At 37.6% G+C, this 14,720-nt stretch overlaps 1 protein-coding gene across 2 annotated transcripts in view; it reads right to left on the bottom strand.

Annotated features, from left to right (window-relative positions):
- MRTFA (myocardin related transcription factor A) overlaps positions 1-14,720 on the bottom strand; it is a 191,670-nt gene that overhangs the window by 146,266 nt on the left and 30,684 nt on the right. Inside the window, exon 2 of one of the 2 annotated variants that reach the window (XM_057316566.1) lies at positions 11,792-11,853. The exons of the other annotated variant lie outside the window; for it this stretch is intronic. The gene's annotated coding sequence lies outside the window, so the exon portion shown is untranslated. The remainder of the gene's footprint in view (positions 1-11,791; positions 11,854-14,720) is intronic. 2 annotated transcript variants of the gene reach the window in all.

Here is a 14,720-nt window from a genome sequence, read left to right as displayed (position 1 = left end):
CCTCAACATAAAAAACACCATACACAAAAAAACCCATCACACTCTATGGTAAAATACTAAAGCTTTTCTACCAAGATCAATAACAAGTTAGTGATGCCTACTCTCACCACTTTTACTTAACATACTGGAAGTCCTAACCAGAGCAATTCAGCAAGAGAAAATAAATAAATAAATAAATAAATAAATAAATAGCATCCAAATCAGAAAGGAAGAAGCAAAATTGTCCCCGTTGCAGACACAACATGATCTTATACACAGAAAACCCCAAAGACTCTACAAAAAATACTGTCAGAACCAGTAAATGAATTCAGTAAAGTTACAGGATACAAAATCAACATATACTAATAAACGAACTGTCCAAAAAGGAATTTATTAAAGGAATCCCATTTACACAACAGCATCAGAAAGAATAAAATACTAAGGAAAAAATTTAAGGAAGTAGAAGACTTGTTCTCTGAAAACTGTAAAACCTTGATGAAAGAAATGAAAGACACAAATGAACGGAAAGTCATCCCATGTTTGTGGACTGGAAGACTTAATATTATTAAAATGTCTGCACTACCCAAATCGATTAACAGATTAAACGAAATCCCTATCAAAATCCCAATAGTATTTCTCATAGAAACAGAAAAAAAAAATCAAGTCTAAAATCCATATATAACAAAAAACTCCATATAGCCAAAACAACCTCGAAAAAGAACAAAGCTGGAGGCGTTATATTTCCTGGTTTCAAGAAAACTAGATATCCACATGCAAAAGAATGAATTTGGGGACGCCTGGGTGTCTCAGTCGGTTAAGCATCTGCCTTGGGTTCAGGTCATGATCGCAGGGTCCTGGGATATAGCCCTGCACTGGACTCCCCACTGGCACACTTTCTCTCTCTCGAATAAATAAATGAAATCTTAAATAAAAAAAGAAAGAAAGAAAGAAAAGAAAAACAAAAACAAGATCACCTTTAAAAAGAAAAAAAAAAAAAGAATTTGGACCCTCATCTTACGCCATACATCAAATCAAAGTGGATTAAAGACTTAAATGTAAGACCTGAAACTGTAAAACTCCTAGAAGAAAACATAGAGGAAAAGCTTCATGACATTAGTCATGGCAATGACTTCACAGATATGATACCAAAAGCACAGGTAACAAAAGCAAAAATAGACCAATTGGACTATACCAAAGTAAAAAGCTTCTGCACAGCAAAGGAAACTAATAGAGGATAAAGGCAAGCTACAGAATGAGAATAAAGTATTTGTAAACCACATATCTGATAAGGAGTTAATCTCCAAAATATATTAGGAACTCCTACAACTCAATAGCAAAAAACGTAATAACCCAACTTAAAAACAGGCAAAGGACTTGAATAGACAGTTCTCCAAAGAATAGCACAAAAACACAACGAGTTATCACCTCATACCTGTAAGGATGTCTATTATCAAGAAAACAAAAGACAACAAATGCTGACAAGGATGTAGAGAAACTGGAACACTTGTACACTCTTGGTGGGAATGCAAAATGGTAGCTGTCGTGAAAACAGCATGGAATTTCCTCAAAAAATTTTAAAATAAAACTACTATATGATCCGGCAATCCCACTTCCGGGTATTTTTCCAAAATAATTGAAGTCAGGATTTTGAAGAGGTAGTAGCACTACCATGTCTGTGCAGCACTGCTCACAACAGGCAAGATGTGGAAACAACCTAATAAGATTAATGGATTTTTAAAAATGTGGTACATACAATGGAATATTATTCAGCGTTAAAAAAAGAAGGAAATCCTGCAATATGCAATAACACAGATGAACCTTAAGACTTTATGCTAAGGAAAATAAGCCAGTCAGTCACAGAAGGACAAATACCACCACAAATACCACAGTTTCACTTATATGAGGTATCTAAAATTGTCAAACTTGGGCTCCTTACTGGCTCAGTTGGAAGAGCATGTGTCTTGATCTGGGGGTCATAAATTCGAGCCCCACATTGGGTGTAGGGATTACTAAAAAAATAAACTTTTTTTTAAAAAGTTGTCAAATTCATAGAAGAAAAGGAAAAATGGTGGTTGCCAGGGGCTAGGGAGAAGATTAAAGAGGAAGCTACAAATCAATGGGTATAAGATTTCAGTTATGCAAGATGAGTAAGTTCTAGAGATCTGCTGTACAACACTGTGCATACAGATAACATTACTGTGTTGTACACTTAAAAATCTATTAAGAGGGGCGCCTGGGTGGCACAGCGGTTAAGCGTCTGCCTTCGGCTCAGGGCGTGATCCCAGCATTCTGGGATCGAGCCCCACATCAGGCTCCTCTGCTATGAGCCTGCTTCTTCCTCTCCCACTCCCCCTGCTTGTGTTCCCTCTCTCGCTGGCTGTCTCTATCTCTGTCGAATAAATAAATAAAATCTTTAAAAAAAAAAATCTATTAAGAGGGCAGATCTCATCTTAAGTGTTCTTATCATAATAAAATAAATTTTAAAAAGAAAACAAAAAGTCACAATTGGGATAAATTTTAAAGCCTGGGTTTGAATCTCATGAACATATATCCTAAAGCAGTATTTTTCAAATTGCAATTTGTAATACACTGGTCACGTAATCAATTTAATAGACCAAGATCAACATTTTGCAATTAAATAATAACTATCAGATTGTACCACGTGTAGTAAGGGTATTATTTCATAAAATTTTTGTTTCAGGTATCTATATACTTATTCATACAACTGGGTGCCAATATAAAATATGTCTCTAATTATGAGTCATAGCCAAAAAACCTTGAGAAACGTTGCCTAGAAGCTGAAATACTTATCTTTCCTACTTCATTAGGCTCAAGTGAAACAAGCTACAACAAGTTTAATTACATTTCTAATATAATCTTATTGATCTGCCAAAAAATACATCATTTGGTCTTTGGAGAAAAAAAAAAAAAGAAGAATACAAACAATATTCAATCATCACTAGAATGCTAGGCATAAATTATGTTATTTCTACCAATCATGGAGATACACAGATTACTAAAGAAATAAAACAGTAAATTTCTTTAACCATCACACCATTTTAACCATTCAACTACTCCTAATTTTAGGGATTAAACACCACCAATGTATATTCACTTTCTGAATTTTCAGGAAAATACTTTACTCTCCAAATGAGAAAATATGGCCTAATTCTCCTTGAAGAGTACAGAGTATACACTACAGCTCTGAAATATTTCTTCAGAAAACTTCCTGCCTTAAGCAATCTTTTTTTTAATAACTGAGATAAAATAAAACTGTATCTACCAATTCACCAAGTCTTTAGGATCAAGTAGCTCAGTCTCTAAGCAGTGCTACTGGCATGTGGGGTGGATAATTCTTTGTTTTGGACTGTTATCCTTGGTCCCTGACCACTAAATGCCAGTGGTGTACCCTCCCTCCTCCACAGTCACTGCGACAACCAAAAACGCCCCCATCCTTTCCAAATACCCTCTGGAGATACGGTACCTTTGCCATTAAGAACCACTGAAAAATTTAGCTGACACTCTCCTTAGACCAACTGATTGCCGCATAATGAATTGTGACCTCCAATTCAGGGTAGAGATGTCAGTCACCTCAGTGCCTTGAATTTACCTATTTCCAAGGTAGCATGAAGACCATATGGTCTAAAGTAGACAGAACACTTGCCATTTTTTTCCTAGCACAAGCAGTCCCTGGGTGTTATTTTTAAAATGGTATGCAGCAAATGTAAACATCCAAGAAATAAAAGGTTAACATATGGATTCTACATGTATTCTACATTAAATGTTTATCTCCATTTCCCCCAAGCTTCACAAAAGAAGGATAGGACAGAGAGAATTATAGAAGAAATGTCTATTCCCTCGAACAAAGTCTACAAGTACATTTATACTTTATGTACACATGTCTAGCGCACAGATTTAAGGGAAAAGTCATCAACAATACGTGACAAGTTTTATCAAATTGAAAAGAACATATAACACTTACTAAATACTTGTGACCACAAAAAGTAGCCACTGCTTATTCAATCCTTGCAGCAAACTTATGAGGGCATTATTATTTTCCCCATTACACAGAGGAGAACACTGAGGTACAGAAAGGTTAAATAACTTGCTCAAGATCACCTTGTGATGAAGTGGCTGAGCCAGGGTTCAAACTCAGATTAACTCCAGAGCTCTCACTAAGAGCTGTACTTTTCAATGCACACATAAGAAGATGGGAGAAGGAGATTTTAAAAGCAAAAAGAGGGGTGCCTGCATGGCTCAGTCAGTTGAGTATCCGACTCTTGATTTCAGCTCAGGGCATGATCTCAGGGTCAAGGGATTGAGCCCTGCTCTGTGCTGAGCATGGAATCTGCCTAAGATTCTCACTCCCTCTTCCTCTGCCCCTCCCCCACCCAAAAAATAAATAAAAAATAATAATAAATGGGAAAAATAAATAAAAGCAGGAAATAATTTGTCTGAAAACTATGAAAAATAGTAATACTCCACTACAGTGCAACTATGGAAAGGTTATCAGCAAAAATTCCTATGACCCAAAGAAACTAGATTTTCATCCCAAGGCTCTTCAGCAATTATATTTAAACTCTGCACTTGAAAATTCACATTACAAAGAAGCTCAAATTAAATGAACTGTGAACTCCATTTTGTACATATCACCTTGCACATAATACTCAACCTTTCAAAACTGTTAGCCTGTGTAGTTCGTTGCTTAGGCGGCATTTCTGTTGTGATAACCACATAGTACTTCTATACAAAAGATATTTAAAAAATCAGTATTACTCTAATCAATTATGTATTACAAAGGGGAAAAGGCACCTACACAACGGGCAAACCTGGCAGACAGGAACCTAACCAAACGTGAGATTTTACATCACCATTAATGAAACTACCATCATGGGCCTCCTGATGTTTAGCATTAAGACAGACAAAACATCCTGCCCACAATATTTATCCTGAAGCAACGCAAGAAGAAAAAGATATATTCAAATTGAAGGATGGTCTACAAAACAACTCATCTCTTAAAATGTCAACATCGTGAAAGACATCTCCCTTCCTAAAACGGGGCTTTAGAAACTGTTTTGGGGGTAAAAGACAGGACAACTAAATGCAATGTAATTCTTGACTGAATTCTAGGTTTCAAAGCTTTAAAGTAAGGTTTAAAAGACATTATTAAAACCAAGGAAATATACAATATAGATGGTATATTAGATGACAATATGTTAACACTAAAGTTCCTGAGTGTAAAATTATACTGTGGTTGTGTAGGAGAAATCTCCTTATTCTCTGAAAATGGATGCCAAAATAATTAGGAATAAAGTGTCATGATGTCTGCAAGTAACTCTTAAATGTTTCAATGTATGCACGTGTATGTGGAAAGAGAACACAAAAATGGGCAACATGTTCAAAATTGATAGATTTAGTCAAAAGGGTATATGGGTGACCACTGTATCATTCTTTACGTGTTTCTGAAGGTTTAAATGTCATCAAAATAAAAGGTTGGGGCAGAAAATAATACAAGACACAAAAGTCAGGAATCTCAATATAAGTATTACCCAGGGATTAAGGAAGAATAACAGAATCATTCTCTTTGGTGAGGCGCCTGGGTGGTGCAGTCAGTTGAGCGCCTGACTCGGTTTCTCTTGATTTCGGCTCAGGTCGGTGATCTCAGGGTCATGAGATCAAGCCCTTCGTTGGGCTCCCCACTAAGCGGGGAGTAGGCTTTAGATTCTCTCTCTCTCTCTCCTTCTCCCTCTGCCCCTCTGCCCCCACACTCGTGCTCTCTCTCCCTCTCTCTAAAATAAATACATAAATCTTAAAAAAAAAAAAAATCATTCTCTTTGGTAAATGTAGAAAAAGAAAAGAAACAAGTCAAGAAGCAGAAGTCATGGAGCAAGAGAGGGGTTCAGACCAGTGTGACTCAAACCTCTATCTTCCTATCCTTATAACCCCAAGGACAAATATCCTACTGGCAAGAACCAAGTAAGCAAAGCTCTGTGTGCAGAAACAATGAATATTCGCTCACCCACCAATATTTATTAAATATCTATGCGTCAGACTCCATGGCAGCAGCACAACAATATAAATAAGAACACAGACTCTGGAATCAGAGCGTGCAGGTTCAAATCCCAGCACTACCAAATCCCAGCTCTACCATTTGCTATCTGTGTAACTTTTAGCAAATTACTCAATCTCTTTGTGCTTTAATATCTTCGTTTTTAAAGGTTAGATAATAACAGTACCTAATTTAAAGGGTTGTTATGAAGATGAGATGACATAACAAATGTAAAATGTAGGGCGCCGGGGTGGCTCAGTGGGCTCAGCAGGGAGTCTGCTTCTCCCTCTCCTTCTGCCTCTCCCCCCAGCTTGTGCTCTCTCTCTCAAATAAACAAAATCTTAAAAAAATAAAAATAAAAAGCTCTTGTATTATTCTTGGTTTCCTGCTTATTATTTTTTTTTAAAGGGAATCATTTACCTGGTTATTTCTCCTTGTGTATATATACAAGATTAGATATTTATTAATTGGAGAATTCTGCTCTGTACATGAATGTTCAGATGATTGGTAAATAAGGTAAATGAATATTCTAGTACACCTGAACTTTTAAAAGGTGTTTTTTTTTTAATATATTTTTTAAAGATTTTATTTATTTATTTTTCAGAGAGAGAGCACAAGCAGGGGGAGTGGCAGGCAGAGAGAAAAGCAGGCTCCCTGCAGAGCAAGGAGCCCAATGTGGGACTCAATTCCAGGACCCTAGGATCATGACCTGAGCCAAAGGCAGCCGCTTAACCGACTGAGCTACCCAGGAGTCCCTGAACTTTTGAAAGTTTTTTTTAAGATTTTATTTTTAAGTAATCTCTACACCCAACATGGGGCTTGAACTTATAACCCTGAGATCCAGAGTGGAATGCTCTACCGATGGAGTCAGCCAGGCGCCCCGAACTTTTAAGAGTTTTGTTGGAGAATTAGGTCTCTATTTCAGCATAGTAAACTATTCTAAAACTCAGCAGCTTAAAACAATAAACATTATCTCATATAGTTTTTGTGGCTCAGCAATATGGGAGCAGTTTAACTGAGTGATTCTGGCTATAAGGTTGCACTCATAATGTGTGCTGGGACCCTGGTTATCTGAAGGCTTGACTGGGGCTGGACGATCCATTTCTAAGCTTACTCACATGGCTGTTGGCAGCAGGCCATGGTTTCTCACCGGCTATTGCTGGAGGCCTCAGTTCCTTACCAGATGGACCTCTACATAGGATTGCTTGAGTGCTGTCATGACATAGCAACTGGCTTCCCTCTAGAGCTTTCTGTCTCTATGGATTTGCCTGTTCTAGACAATTCATATAAATGGAATCATACAATATATGCCCTTGTGAGTGGCTTCTTTCACTCAGCGTAATGTTTTCAAGGCTCACCTATGTTGTAGCAGGTGTCAGAAGTTCATTCTTTTTTAAAGACAAATAATATTTCATTGTATGGATATACCACATTTTAAAAATCCATTTGGGTTATTTCTACTCTTTGGCTCTTACGAATAATGCTGCAATGACCATTTGTGCACACGTTTTTGTGTGGATGCATGTTTTCGTATTTCTTAGGTACATACCTAAGGGTTGAAGCCTGCATAGTTTTGTTGTTTAGTTTTTTTTTAAGATTTTATTTATTTGACAGAGAGAGACACAGCGAGAGAGGGAACACAAGCAGGGGGAATGAGAGGGGGAGAAGCAGGGAGCCTGATGCGGGGCTCGATCCCAGGACCCTGGGATCATGACCTGAGCCAAAGGCAGATGCTTAACAACTAGGCCACCCAGGTGCCCCTGAAGCCTGTATAGTTTTATCCCTCTGTATGACTGCAGTAGAATTCTAACTAGACTTGTCACCTCTTTAATTTACCTTTCACTTTGCTATCCAAGTGATCTTTCTGACATGGAGATTTAATCACATCTTATCTCTATTTCTGTGTTTTCAGTGGCTCCTTGTAGCTTTCCGGGAAAAGTCCAAACTCAGCTTATCACACAAGCCATTTATGATCTGGCTCCTGCCTTCCTTTAAGTTTTTCCTGCCATACTTTTCATTCTTGTTCACTTAACCTCAATTGATGTCATGCTTTCGCCCATTAAGGTTTTCATGTTTCTACCATTGTCTCGAATGGTTTATCACTCTCTTTGAATGGGAAAGAACTACTTACTCTTTAGAAATCAGCTCTGGTCCCATTTGTGATAAACTTTATTACCTTTAATTAATTTTAAGATTTTATTTATTTGAGAGAGAGAGAGAGACAGTGCACAAGCAGGGGGGAGGGGCAGAGGGAGAGGGAGAAGCAGAAGCAGGCTCCCCACTGAGCAGGGAGCCTGATGCAGGGCTAAATCCCAGGACCCTGGGATCATGACCTGAGCTGAAGGCAGACAATTAACCAAATGAGCCAGGCACCCCAATACAAGACCTTTTATTGCAAGGCCTGAAGCATTATAGAATAAAGTTTTTCAAGGAAAAAAAAAAAAACTTCAAATAAAAGCTAAAGCCACTCTTTAAGAAAGGTTACACTTTTAAGGGTGCCTGGGTGGCTCAGTTGGTTAAGCAACTGCCTTCGGCTGAGGTCATGATCCCAGGGTCCTGGGATCGAGCCCCACATCGAGCTCCCTGCTCTGCGTGAGAGCCTGATTCTCTCTCCCTGTGCCTGCCGCTCCCCCTGCTTGTGCTCTCTCTCTGTCAAATAAATAAAATCTTTAAAAAAAGAAAAAGGAATTAAAAAAAAAAAAAGGTTACACTTTTTAAAAGTGGTAAGAAAATGGAATACAAGTGACAAAAGGGTAAATGTTTGACCTGCAATAAGCAACTAATATAAAAATAAGGGGGGGAATAAGCAATGGGAAAGCTTTGTAGGAAGAAGATTAAATCTGATGCAGAACTTAGCAAAATTTGTAGAGGACACATAAAGCTAGAAAGTAGTGTTTACACGGGAACTCTTTTTTTTAATTCAATTAATTAACATATAGTGTATTAGTTTCAGAGCTAGAGGTCAGTGATTCATCAGTCTCATATAATACCTAGTGCCCATTATATCCCATGCCTCCTTAATGTCCATCACCCAGGTACCCTATCCCCCCACCCTGCTTCCCTCCAGCAACCCTCAGTTTGTTTCCTATAATTAAGAGCATTACAAGGGATCTTTTGGGGGAGCTGGGACTGTAACACCTGAGTGTAGTAACAGTTGCACAACTCTACAAATTTACTAAAAATCATTGACTTGTACACGTCAAGCAGGCAAATTGTGCAGTATATAAATCACATATCAATAAGGCTGTTTCTTAAAAAGTGGTATTTGTTTGCTGAAGCAAGAAGGGAGAATTTCATTATTAGAGTTTCTCTGAAGAAAGGATGCAGCGAAGAGGAAAAGTACAATAATTCATTCTACAGACAGGAAAATAAAAATGAAAATTGCCACAGATTCAGAAATATTAAAGTTTCCATTTCAGCCCAATAAAGGACAGTACTGTGTCACTGGGTTCCTCTCTACAACCTTGCTAAGACCACAAAAGCTTACTATCTTAAGAGTAAAAAGACAATAGATTCGGAGATGTTAAATGTGGAATCAGCAGAAGGAATACTCTGACTTAATTTCCTATCACCTAGGAGAGATATAACAGTTTATTCTGATCCACATTATTGCATATGCCTGAGATGTAGCAATGGTACCTCCCATCAGAAAAGAATTTCAAGAGGAAATTTAAAAACAGAAAATCAAATCTAGAATCATCTTGAAAGAATGTATGACAATTTCTTTACCAGCAAGATGACAACAGTCAATTCCCTCAGCCAACAAAACATCCAAATGGGGTATTTTTTGGTATTTTTGGAGAAGATTAATTTGCATTGGTTCAGGGGCTTTTGCAGAAGCTGCCCAAGACAACAGCACTATATTTTACTTACCCATGTGCAACTACAGAGATCAAGCGAAACTGCACTTATAAACAACCACAATTCACATTTGCTTTGAGCTATGAAAATATTAACCTACTCTGACCTCCCCTGCACCAACTTCAGCAAAGCCTGGGTCGAGTCTCAACTTCCCAAAACAGCACAGGTGTCTCTAATTTCAGACCTGCTAGTCTCCTTTCTGTCTTTGGCTAAATCAGTACCAAGTCTGTTTTTATTTTCTAGATAAAAACAAAAACAAAAAATTCCACTAACTCATGTAGGTATTTTTTTTTTCTTCAAAAAGAAGGTCTAGCAGACATAAATGAAGTAACATGTATCAATATCTAATTCTTTTTCCTCTAAATGGCTACAATAAAGGTCAAAATAGCTCAAGGTGGTGATATCCATGATGTTATCCACTCAGACTTGAAAAAGTGTAATATCGATGAACTTTATATATTTCAATAAAAGAACAGCATGCCTAATACCACTTACAGTAGCATGCCTAATCCTTAGAAGACGTCTGTTCAGTAAATTTTAGTTTCTTTCCTTTCTATTAATTCTTACAGTATTTCCATAAAATAGTTTCTGTTTATTACTACCCCAATAAAAAGCAGGAAAACAGAAAGAAGAGAATTTCCTGACTAACCACCCAGACCCTGACATTTAGGTCTCTAGATGATAATGAAGGGGATCCATCTGCAGAAGTTAAACGTTCATCAACCCTCCTTACCACCCTTCCTAGGCAGTAGTGTCAATTCCAAGGATCATGGTTCCCTTTCCTACATAAAGTAGCTCAGTGGGGCACCTGGCTGGCTTTGTTGGTAGAGCATGCAACTCCTGATCTCAGGGTTGTGAGTTCAAGTCCTACACTGGACATAAAGCTTACTTAAAAAAAGAAAAAGGTAACTCAACTGTTTTTCCTTGTAGCAATGTATTTATGGTAACTGTTCTTTGTGACTGAGAGCAAGCTGTCTCTAGATCTTTTACTGTTCTATGTGCAGGTGCAACAAGAGTCCAAGGCTGTCATCAACCCACAGAACCCTATATACAAGTTCATAGGATTCTTTGTTGGGGGAACTGTAGGGAGTAGTGTCTTTTTTTTTTTTTTTTGGCTATCAACTTTATTCTCTGTGTGATGCAAGTTTCCTGCACCAATGAGCAATGGGTACCTAAGACCACAGAAAACTAGAACTACATGAACTAGCACTACCTTACTTTGACAGGAAATGCTCTGACAGAAATAGGTTTGCAGAGCTGTGTGAAGCTGCCATCTATAGCTTTTTGTGGGCACCTGACACAAGACAGATATAGGAGCCCAAGCCATATCTGGTGTACTTTTGTTTAGTCCAGAGCTTAAGATAGGAACACAAGCATGTTGTGTCAAATCAAACTCTACTGGTTGCAGATAGACAGATTCTGTCATCAGTAACAAAATCTGTAATTGCCATGATGGCCTGGCTACTGTCAAAACAGGCCCTTTGTTGCATTTAGTCTACCACTCACATAAGCTACTGAATGTTAGAGTGATCAAAAGAATTAGTTAGCCTGTCACTAGCCATTATCCCAAGCTGGTTAACATAATGGCTCTAATACAAGACTTCTGCCTTCCAAGGACTGGATCATGGTTTGTATACGCATGTGTGTGAATTCATGGTTCTGTTCTATAACCACCAAAATTTTTAACTGGTTGTGCTGGTTCTTGGCAGTCAATAAAGTCTAACAAGATACTAGACGTAGTCCACAACATTAGATAAACAACGATGACAGACCATCATGGGGCTATGAGAGTGCTTCCCTAAACAATAATCAAATCTGATCTACTCTAGCTCAGTAGAACTGAAAATACTAACAAAACAGCTTAGGAAAGGAGCAGAAAAAGTAAATAAACCTGGGACCTACCTTGTTTACAACTCCCACAGACAGATGAAATTCAATTCCATGCCAACCATACCCCTCGAACACTAAAATACAAACAGAAAAATAAAAGTTCATGCAATATAAGCAGTTCTTCCAGTTCCTAAAGAGCATTTGGTTTCAAAGGTATGAAGCTGTTTGTCTCCTTTCTATCTTCTTCATGCCTACAACGGTGGTTGAGCTCTGTCACTGGCAAAAGACCCAAATAGGTGGAGTTAAATAATAGCTGACACTTGACTGAGCACTTACTATATATGCTAGGCACTGTTCTAAGCGCTTAAATGTACTAATGGAATTTCAACAACCCTATGAGATAATTACTCTTATGAAGTCATTTTACATCCAAATCACAACTGATCTATACCTTTGAAAATTGCCCTTACTGGTGTTAAGAAATGGCTTTTAAATAAATGTAGGTGATCTCAACCACTGTAGCTGGGCTGTCTCAATGGCTGATACATCTACAAATGTTCCACATTCATCCACTCATTATGTATTTCTTGAGTCCCCACAACGTGCTGAGCACTATACCAGGTGCTAAAGAGGATTCATCCTCTGTCCTTTACGAGAAACTAGTTGGGGAGAACAGACTATACTACAAGAAATGGTTCAAGAAATGGAATGCCCTTTCATGAGGTACACTCTTGTACAATCATTCAGTAAAATTAGTAAGCTTTGAGAAAAGGGGAGGAAAGCTTCACATAAAAGCTGGACCTTTAAAAATAGGTACATCAGCAAAGAGTGGAGAAAGGCTTTTCAGGCAAGGAAATGAGAACAAAAACATGGTGGCAGGGACAGACACTGTGTATCTGAGGTCCTTCATAATCTGATTCCACCTAGCCACGGATCTCCCTCCCCTTCCCCACTAGCTGTACCAAACTTCTTACTTCTGGGACATACAATCCTTGACAGTTCCACTGTTTTTCTACTGCATAAAATGCTCTTCCTCCCCTTTCCCTGGTAGGTAACATTAACTAATCTTAGTATACAGTACACACTCAATACAATATAGCCAATTAGAAATAATTTTTATTATTAAAGACCCAACTGAAATATTTTTCTAAAGCCTTTTCCAACTCCCCAGAGTTAATCTACTCGCCTCCCCACCACGCTCACATGGCATTTGTCCATTTTTCCATTAGAGCGCTAAAACATTTTATTGTCCCCAGGTTTCCTTTCTTCTTTTTCTCTTACTTGTCTGAACAGAAACCATCTTTCATACAACTCAATGTGCCCTAAGAGCTAACACAGTGTCTGGCGCATAACAGGTGCCCATTATGTTCTTGTTGACTGAAATACCAATTGACTCAAATTTACAAAATAAATAATAATAGGATTCCTCTAAAATGTCAGCTCCTTTAGTACATTTAAATGATTCAGTTTGTCAAAATCTAATGCACTTTTACATTTTTATGACTACACCTGCCACATAATTATGCCAACAATTCAGGTACAAAAAGTCAAAGTGGATTCACTAAAAACTACCAGGCTCACTAGTTTTTGCTTGACAACAAAATGAGGTCCTCATTCATGCCAAGTGAGACAGAAGAAATTAACTGAATTGATAATTTAGATATTGTGGCTGGAGACCATACTCACTGAAATAGTGCCACGGCTTTGTATGCAGTCTGTATGTTTAAATAGGTATTTATATTGGCTTTAGTCATGGATCGTACAGGTTACAAATTTAGAAGTCCAATCATAAATCCAAGATTTATTTATAGAAACTTTCCATATGGTAGGAGTTTTAAGAAGTAAAACAGCAGCCTTTTTGCCTGCCGAAAGCAGAGCGCCAAAGGAATAAACCCTCTCCTGACTCTGCTCTTGGCACTGTTTAAAGCAAAGGAAGAAATGTGCAGGGCAAGCAAGAGCCTTACTGAAAATCAGTCACCCAGGGCAACAGGCATTTTGAATGTCTGTGCTATTCAAGGCTTAAATATTAATTTTATACATGCCCATGTTCATTTAAAGCACAACTTGTGGCTTGGAACTTAAAAAATGTTCTAATGTGCTAGTTTGTCCACATATTAATGGAGTCAGCCAGGTTTTAACATGCCAAACTTAAAATACTCTCTAAATCATTATGCAAAGGTATGAACTAAATCCTTTATTCTCAGGAAAAGGCACTTAGGGGAGAAAGACTAAAGCAGTAGTATTTCAAGGGAAGCCATAACAGAAAAAGTCAACTCCTACAGAGTGATGAGTTATCTTTTAAAAACAGATGAACAGAAAGAAGATAAAAGATAATGACAAATTACTTACAATTATTAATATCAAAATGAGATCCAGGATTTTTAGTTCGATGTTGTCAGAGAACGTATTTTGAAACTGGTTTCTACACGAGACCATCTTATAAAAAGGTTGTTTTAGTCACTCACTGACTCAGCCTCTTTAGAATCCAAGTCTTATGTTACACTGAAATGAGTTATATTTTTATGTGAAGAGTATTATAAGCAAAGTTTTTCTAATCTTTTATATTACTGGCTTTAGAGAAATGCCAATAAAACCTAGAATGACTAAAACTTTATAACTAAACCTTGGAAGCTTATACATCCAGTCCCTTCATTCTCAGTTGAGAAACCAGAGTAGAAGAGCTTCAGTGACTTGATAACAGAAACACTTGGGCCAGAATCTGATTACTAGTCCAGTGTATTTATCCTACTATACACTATGGAACACACTGCTTTATTAAGACAGAAAATGTTTTGGAAATTACAACAGAAGAAAAATTTAAATACCTACACTCTTTCCCTAACTTTTGAAAAGAATTTAAAAATTAGATGTGTGTGCCCTGAAGTTTTGGAAAGGCTGTTCCTTAAAAATTTAGGCATTAGAAAATTCTAACAGTTATTTTCAAGGCTTTTGGCTCAAAACATGCTCACAGAGAATCTCTACTGGAAGTGCAGCTTTAAAA

This window comes from Ursus arctos, unplaced genomic scaffold, assembly GCF_023065955.2.
Source record: "Ursus arctos isolate Adak ecotype North America unplaced genomic scaffold, UrsArc2.0 scaffold_21, whole genome shotgun sequence".
Classification (NCBI taxonomy): Eukaryota; Metazoa; Chordata; class Mammalia; order Carnivora; family Ursidae; genus Ursus; species Ursus arctos.
The sequence above is the reverse complement of the archived record's forward strand: the minus strand, read 5'-3'. Positions and strand labels throughout refer to the sequence as shown.